General features: G+C 42.7%; 1 protein-coding gene across 2 annotated transcripts in view; it reads left to right on the top strand.

Moving 5' to 3' along the window:
* LOC128702287 (galactosylgalactosylxylosylprotein 3-beta-glucuronosyltransferase P) overlaps positions 1 to 8231 on the top strand; it is a 264425-nt gene that overhangs the window by 38715 nt on the left and 217479 nt on the right. The window lies entirely within an intron of this gene.

The following is an 8231-nucleotide window of genomic DNA, read 5'->3' on the forward strand; positions in this document are numbered from 1 at the left end:
GTAGTACGTAGGGATGCATCCCAAGGCTCTTGTGTTTTAACCTTCTTGGCTGGTGGCTGAGACGATTGAGATGAGGCGTCTGATAGGTCCGTTGTGACGGAGGTGGAAGCAGGTGCTGGTGGACTCTCATTGGTGGAATCGGTCGGCGCCTCAATGGTCTCTGATTGGTCCATCTCTGTGTCGGGAGGAAGGTGTGGGAGTGGTGGAGCAGCGGTAATGTTGGCTACATTTGCAGTGGATTTTATGATCTCTGTGGAAAGTGGAGATGCAGGGAATGTGAAACCAGGCATGTTGCTGAGCTTGAAGAGTTGGTTGATGGTGGTGTTGAGGGAACCAGGTTCAGCTACATTCTGCACATGAGCATACATGATGCAGTAAAGAATCTTGGTGGAGTCGCCAGCAAGAGCTGGCGAAGAAGTGGTAGATGCAGCTTGCGTGGCTTGAAGAATCTTGGTAGTATCTGCTTGAAGCTTGGTAATAGCAGCATATGTAGTCGCTTGTGCAGTGTTTTTTTGTTGTTGTTGGAGTTGTTTCTTAAGTATATCTCGTCTGGTTGAGCACTTGGCACCAAGAGTATGGTGATCATTCTTTCAGTTCAAGCATTTAGGTGAAGAGGCAGTTGTGCACGTCTTGGCCGCAGGTGGAGCAGAACTTCTTATTCTTGGCAGGGCAGTCTTTGGTGGTATGCAGGTATGAGTAACAGTTGGAACACTGTGGAACTTGATGGAATTTTTCTGTTTCGATTGATGATTGATGTGGAAGTAGTGAATAGCCAGTCCCTCAACGAGAGCTCTGGCTGCCATGTTGACGTCACTGAAGGTGACCTTTAGCATGGAGGAGGCATTGTGTATTTTGGTAATGAATTCCACCTTGGTCCAAGGGTTCTGTGCTTCAATAGACGACTTGATTTCTTCGGTAGCCTGGGCAGTGATGAGCCTGTCGAGTCTCTTGAGGAACACAGTTCTCCTGGCCCTCAGAGCTGGGGAAGTCAAGACAATAAATCTCTGATCTCGTAGAGTGGTTGTAGCAGTGGTGGTAGTGAGTTTTTCAGCCTCTTTGTCGTCAGTGCAGACGACAACGAAGGTTTTTTTGAGAGACAGAATCACATTAAACTTGACTTGCAGTCTGCCACTGACGACAGCTGCCAGTGCTAGCTTGGACGAGTCATTGACTGTCCCACTCTCTGGTTTGATCTTTACCCTGTTCGAGAAGTGCATCGTGAAGTGTGATACGTCTGCTGAATGACCACCTACTCAGGTCACTTCCACTTAAGAAAGGAGCATGGCACCAGACCTCGTAGCCCAAGCTAGTCATGTTCAACTCACACCCACCCACACACCCACTCATGTATTTATCCAACCAATTTTTAAAACTACACAAGGTCTTAGCTTCTATGACGGTACTCGGGAGTTTGTTCCACTCATCCACAACTCTATTACCAAACCAGTACTTACCTATGTCCTTCCTGAATCTGAACTTTTCCAACTTAAAACCATTGCTGTGAGTCCTGTCTTGGCTAGAAATTTTCAGCACGCTATTTACATCCCCTTTATTTATTCCTGTTTACCATTTATACACCTCAATCATATCCCCCCTAATTCTACGCGTTTCTAGAGAGTGCAGATTCAGGGCCCTCAGTCTGTCCTCATAGGGAAATTTGCTTATGTCGCTATTTATTCCCTCATCTATATCGTTTATGTAAATTGTGAACAACAAGGGGCCCAACACTGACCCCTGAGGAACACCGTTCGTGACGTGCCCCCATTCTGATTTCTTCTCATTTATGCAAACTCTTTGCTGCCTATTTGTCAGCCATGCCTCTACCCAGGAAAAAATTTCTCCTCCTATTCCGTGTGCCTTAAGTTTCCTCAAAAGTCTCTAATGTGGAACTCTATCGAAAGCCTTACTGAAGTCCATATACACATTATATTCATTACCATGATCTACCTCCTCAAGCACATTAGCGAAAAAAGTTAGTAAATTCGTAAGACAGGAACACCCCTTTGTAAAAACCGTGTTGGGATTCAATTATCAATTTATGCCTACCAAGATGGTTACAAATTGCCTCGGCAATTATTGATTCCATAAATTTTCCCACTGTGGAGGTAAGACTTATTGGTCTATAGTGCGAAGCTAAGAACTTGCCACCTGCCTTGTAAATAGGTATTACATTCGCCATATTCCACTTATCAGGTACTATGTCAGTTTGTAGTGATATGTTGAATTTATTAGCCAAAGGAATGCTAAGTTCCTCTTTACATTCCTTTAACACCCTTGCAAACAGTTCATCAGGACCTGGGGATTTGTTAGGTTTTAGTTTCTCTATTTGTCTGAGGACCATGTCACTAGTTACTGCAATCGTGCATAGTTTATTATCGTCCTGTTGTACATAATTTATTATTTCTGGAATTCGCTAGTATCTTCCTGAGTAAAAACTGAGAGGAAGTAAGAATTGAAAATTTCACACATATCCCTATCACTGTCAGTGATCTGACCAGAGATACTCTTAAGTGGGCCTATCTTGTCTCTAATCTTACTTCTGTATACATGAAAGAACCTTTTGGGTTAGTCTTTGAATCCCTTGCGACCTTAGCCTCATAATCCATTTTAGCTTTTCTTATGCCTTTCTTTATTTCTCTCTTTAATTGAATATATTGATTTCTTAACTGCCCATCCCCTCTTTTGATACTCCTATATATGTCTCTCTTTTGTCCAGTGAGATGTTTTAATCTATTGTTCATCTATTTGGGATCATTTTTGTTAGATCTAATTTCCCTACTCGGAACAAAAGTTGTCTGGGCAGCTAGAAGTATGCTCTGAAAAACGTCATATTGGCGGCTAACACCAGCTACCTGACCCATAGTCAGATCATCCCAATTTAGCCCACCCAGGTAATTTTTCAGTCCCATGAAATCAGCCAATCGAAAGTCTGAGACAGAGATTTGATTGCAGTTTACTGGGTAATTCCATAATATATTGAAACTAAGTGATTTGTGATTACTTTCCCCAAGCTCACAAACAGTTTTAAAAAGCAATCCTGAACTGTATCAAGAAAGTCACTAGACATAAGATTTTCTGTCAAATTGTTCCAATCAATTTGTCTAAAGTTAAAATCTCTGTGAGGGAAAAGTTCAATAGATAGGAGTAGAGATCCCAAAGAATGACCCTCCAACAAAGAGTTCGACGCTTTATCCACAAGGAGAACTTCCCTCGTCCCAATATCTTAAGCGACCTCCCCACAGAAGAAGAATGTATATCACCAGAACCATTCTATGTCCAGTAACACGGACAAGCCCTCCCCATCTCCGGGTGACCCACCTCTATCAACCAACACCTCACAACTGACCTCGCTACATCTACTACTACAATACAGCAGGACACCTCCTCAGTCACTGCCTTGCTGGCCGACTCCAGGTGAGCAACCAACCTCCATCGAATGCCCAGAAACCTTCGCCTACAGCTGCGCCTCCTGACCAACCTCTTGCGAAAAAAAAGAAAAAAAAAAAGGCAATCAATTCTATACAGTATGCATCCTTCCAGTTCAATGACGCAGTGGTATAACACAATATAGCATTGCATAATTGATAAGCAGGAGGTATACCCTACACACATAACCAACCTCTTCATAAATCACTTAATATGCACACATGCATACTCAAATTACACCAAAGTGGATAGGCCACTACCCTTTTATATCCCCACCTACCCCTCCTCCCTCCCCAACCTTTCCCAAACTTCCATCCTTACCCATCCTTCTTCCCCCACTCCCCTCTTACCAAAACTCTGGTCAGAACCTCATTGCCGGCTACTTGTTAAGGTAGGGTAAGTCAAGCTCCCGCTATTCCCACCTTTTTTCCCCACCCGGAAAGTGATAGTTTGACTGCCGGCTGCTTGTTAAGGTAGGGTCAGTCTAGCTCCTGCTATCCCTTCCCCTCCTTCCCCCCCCCCCCCGAAAGGTGACGTGTGGGGCTCTGGTCAAACAGTAAATCACTCGACTCACAGCTCCCAGCACTACTGTAAGTACATGCCTGCCTTGTATTCTAGTGGATTTATTGGTTGAAAGCTTCACTTTTGACCAATAATAAACTTAGCCCTTTCAGTCTTGCTCTAGGTTGACTGTTGTAATAATCACCACATCTTTTAGGTATTGTACTTATCATGGAGAGTGATTTCTTAAGCAGTGGGTAACCTGTCTATCTTTCCAGCTTGGATGACAGAGAGGGTCACCTGCCAATCAACGAGCAGAACTGATGGAGATGGACTAACGTCCTGAGACTTCCCCTTTTTGGATTTAATTACCTGTGCACCTGTATGAAATTGCAGGACGTAATCCCTCATCATTGCAGTGGTAAAGAACCTGCTTTCCTGTCATCGGGATATAATACTCACGGCTATACTGTCAAGAACGAACCGGTGGGTTGTAACCAACACCTGCGACCCCCTCCCCTATCATCAGCAACGGCTACAATTTCAACAACACAGTGTCACCAACACCAGACACCCAAGTTTTAAATTAGCGTTGAATTCAGTTATTTATAATTTTCATTTTTCATTTTCTTTAATGTAGGATTAATATTTCATATTTAAGTGTTTTATATTTTATATTTTATATATAATAATGTGTTTATGTTTGTCTGTTATTATTTCTTTTTCTATTCATTAATTTTCCTGAGGAGGAGCCAGCCTTGGTAATACTGTCTGAAGTTGTTACAGGGCTGAGTAAGCCTTCACAATCTCCCATTAACACATTTTCATACCTAGACACCTTATGAATTTCGTCCCATAGCAGCTTACTGCACTCCCTATCAAGGTTTGGGGGCCTATATATCACACCCAAAATTAATTTTTCATGCCCCTCGAGAAACTGTAGCCAAGCAGATACTGTGTCCGATGTTTCTGTTCTTATATCATGTCTAACACAACAATTTAAATTATCTCTGACATACATTGCCACTCCACCACCCTTCCTCTTGACCCTATCCTGGCGACCTGGAGTTTACCTGGAGAGAGTTCCGGGGGTCAACGCCCCCGAGGCCCGGTCTGTGACCAGGCCTCATGGTGGATCAGAGCCTGATCAACCAGACTGTTACTGCTGGCTGCACGCAATCCAACGTACGAGCCACAGCCCGGCTGGTCAGGTACCGACTTCAGGTGCTTGTCCAGTGCCTGCTTGAAGACAGCCAGGGGTCTATTGGTAATCCTCCTTATGTATGCTGGGAGGCAGTTGAACAGTCTCGGGCCCCTGACACTTACTGTATTGTCTCTTAACGTGCTAGTGACACCCCTGCTTTTCATTGGGGGGATGTTGCATCGTCTGCCGAGTCTTTTGCTTTCGTTGTGAGTGATTTTCGTGTGTAAGTTCGGTACTAGTCCCTCTTGGAGTTTCCAGGCGTATATAATCATGTATATCTCCCGCCTGCGTTCCAGGGAGTACAGGTTCAGGAACTTCAAGCAGTCCCAGTAATTGAGGTGTTTTATCTCCGTTATGCGCGCTGTGAAGGTTCTCTGTACATTTTCTAGGTCAGCAATTTCACCTGCCTTGAAAGGTGCTGTTAGTGTGCAGCAATATTCTAGCCTAGATAGAACAAGTGACCTGAAGAGTGTCATCATGGGCTTGGCCTCCCTAGTTTTGAAGGTTCTCATTATCAGTGTGGGATAGTTTATAACCCTGTAAGTTGCATTCACAAGGCATTCCTCTATCCTTCAAGTTGAACCAGGTCTCAGTTATAGCAATAATATCTATATTACCCGCACTTGTGAGTAATCTTAGCTCATCTATCTTATTTCTTAGACTCCCGCTATTTGTACAGTAAACCTTAAGGGAGCTAGTCACTCGTTGCCCTCTGCTATCTCTCTTTGTTTTTCCTCCCGTTAATTTTTTTATTCTTTTCTAATATTAAATTTTTGTGTGAAAAAAGCAAATATTATATAAACAATAAATAGTGTGCAATTTTGAACGTATATACACTGAAAAATAGCATAATTCCAAATGTAGCTCAGGATTACTTAGATGAACTCAAAAATCCTACTGACTTCTTCAGCACCTGCATATATGTATATGCAATATGATCACGGTAAACAGGTGACATCACAGTATGCAGAGCAACCTTGATAATGTGAGAAATGGCGAAAGTAATTTCTCACATTGTTAAGGAAGTGTAAATATAAAAGATTAACAGGAAGGTATATTAGGACGAGTCTACACTTCAGAGTTACTTTACATAGTAACCTAACTACCTACCTGGAGTCTACCTGGAGGGTATTCCGGGGATCAACGTCCCCGAGGCCTGGTCCATGACTAGGCCTCCTGGCGGATCAGGGCCTGATCAACGAGGATGTTACTGCTGGCCGCACGTAGTCCAACGTATGAACCACAGCCTACCTGATCCGGTACTGACTTTAGGTATCTGTCCAGCTCCTCTATGTCCAGGGGTCTATTGGCAATTCCCTTTATGGCTGGTGGGAGACTGTTGAACAGTCTTGGGCCCCGGACACTTAATGTGTTTTCTCTTAGTGTACCAATGGCGCCCCTAATTTTCACTGGGGGTATGTTGCATCGCCTACCAAGTCTTTTGCTTTCGTAGGGAGTGATTTCTATGTGAAGGTTAGGGACCAGTCCCTCCAGAATCTTCCAGGTGTAGATTATGATGCATCTCTCTCGCCTGCGCTCCAATGATTACAAGTCAAGTGCTTCCAGGAGTTCCCAGTAGCTAAGGTGTTTTGTAGAACTTATACGTGCAGTAAAGGATCTCTGTACACTCTATATCTGCAATTTCACCTTCCTTGAACGGGGATATTAATGTACAGCAGTATTCCAGTCTAGAGAGAACAAGTGATTTACAAAGGATCATCATTGGCTTAACATCTCTTGTCTTGAATGTTCTCATTATCCATTCTATCAGTTTCCTCGCAGATGTGATAGTGGCACTGTTGTGATCCCTGAAGGTGAGATCCTCAGACATTACCACTCCAAGGTTCCTCACATTACTTTTCCTTTCTGCTGTGTGATTAGAGCTTGTAGTATACTCAGTTCTAGCTATTATTTCATCCAGTTTTCCATAATAGAGTAGCTGGAATTTGTCTTCATTGACACCATTGTTCTCCGTTGCCCATTGGAAAACTTGGTTTACATTTTCTTCGAGATTTGCCATGTCCTCAGTGGATGACAGAATCATGCAGATCCTAGTATCATCTGCAAAGGATGATACGGTGCTATGGTTTACATCTCTGTCTGTGTCTGATATGAGGAACAGGATAGGGACGAGTACTGTGCCTTGTGGAACAGAGCTCTTCACTATGGCAACTTCCGATTTAACTCTGTTGACCACTACTCTTTGCATTCGATTTGTTCGAAAGTTGAAGATCCATATGAATAATTTCTCAGTTATCCCTTTAGTACGCATTTTGTGCTATTACACCATGGTCGCACTTGTCAAAGGCTTTCGTAAAATCTGCATTCTGTTTTCAAGTGCATCCAAGACCATATCATAGTGGTCCAGTAGTTGCCCTGGATTGTGCAATTTTTGGGAGTCCAAGTGGTTTGTAATCCTGCTTCTTAGGACTCTTTCAAAGATTTTTATATATTAATGTTGGTAGAATTTCCGACAATATATTAAGTAAAAGGACACAAGTGCAACTAATGTGACATTTCATTATGGCAACGTTTCGCTCTCCAGGAGCTTTATAAGAACATAGCTTAAAAAATGAGGAACACTGCACTAGGTCTGTTGGCCTATACTGGGAAAATCCTTCACAAATCCAACCCACTAACAGAATATTTGCCCAACCCACTTTAGTTCTACCCTAACAATAAGCTCTGATAAATCCACTAACTCGTGTGCAAGTCCCACTCAAATCCAACCCCTTTCACTCCTGTATTTATCCAACCTAAATTTTAAACTACTCAAGGTTTTAGCTTCAGTAACCCTACTAGGTAGACTGTTCCACTCATCAACTACCCTATTTCCAAACCAATACTTTCCTATATCCTTTCCAAATCTAAACTTATCCATTACTGCGGGTTCTCTCTTGGAGAGACATCCTCAAGACCTTATTAATATCCCCTTTATTAATACCTATCTTCCACTTAAACACTTCGATCAGGTCTCTCCTCATTCTTCGTCTAACAAGTGAATGTAATTTAAGAGTTTTCAATCTTTCTTCATAAGGAAGATTTCTAATGCTATGTATTAATTTAGTCATTCTACGCTGAATGTTTTCTAACGAATTTA

Source organism: Cherax quadricarinatus, chromosome 80 (genome assembly GCF_038502225.1).
Source record: "Cherax quadricarinatus isolate ZL_2023a chromosome 80, ASM3850222v1, whole genome shotgun sequence".
NCBI lineage: Eukaryota > Metazoa > Arthropoda > Malacostraca > Decapoda > Parastacidae > Cherax > Cherax quadricarinatus.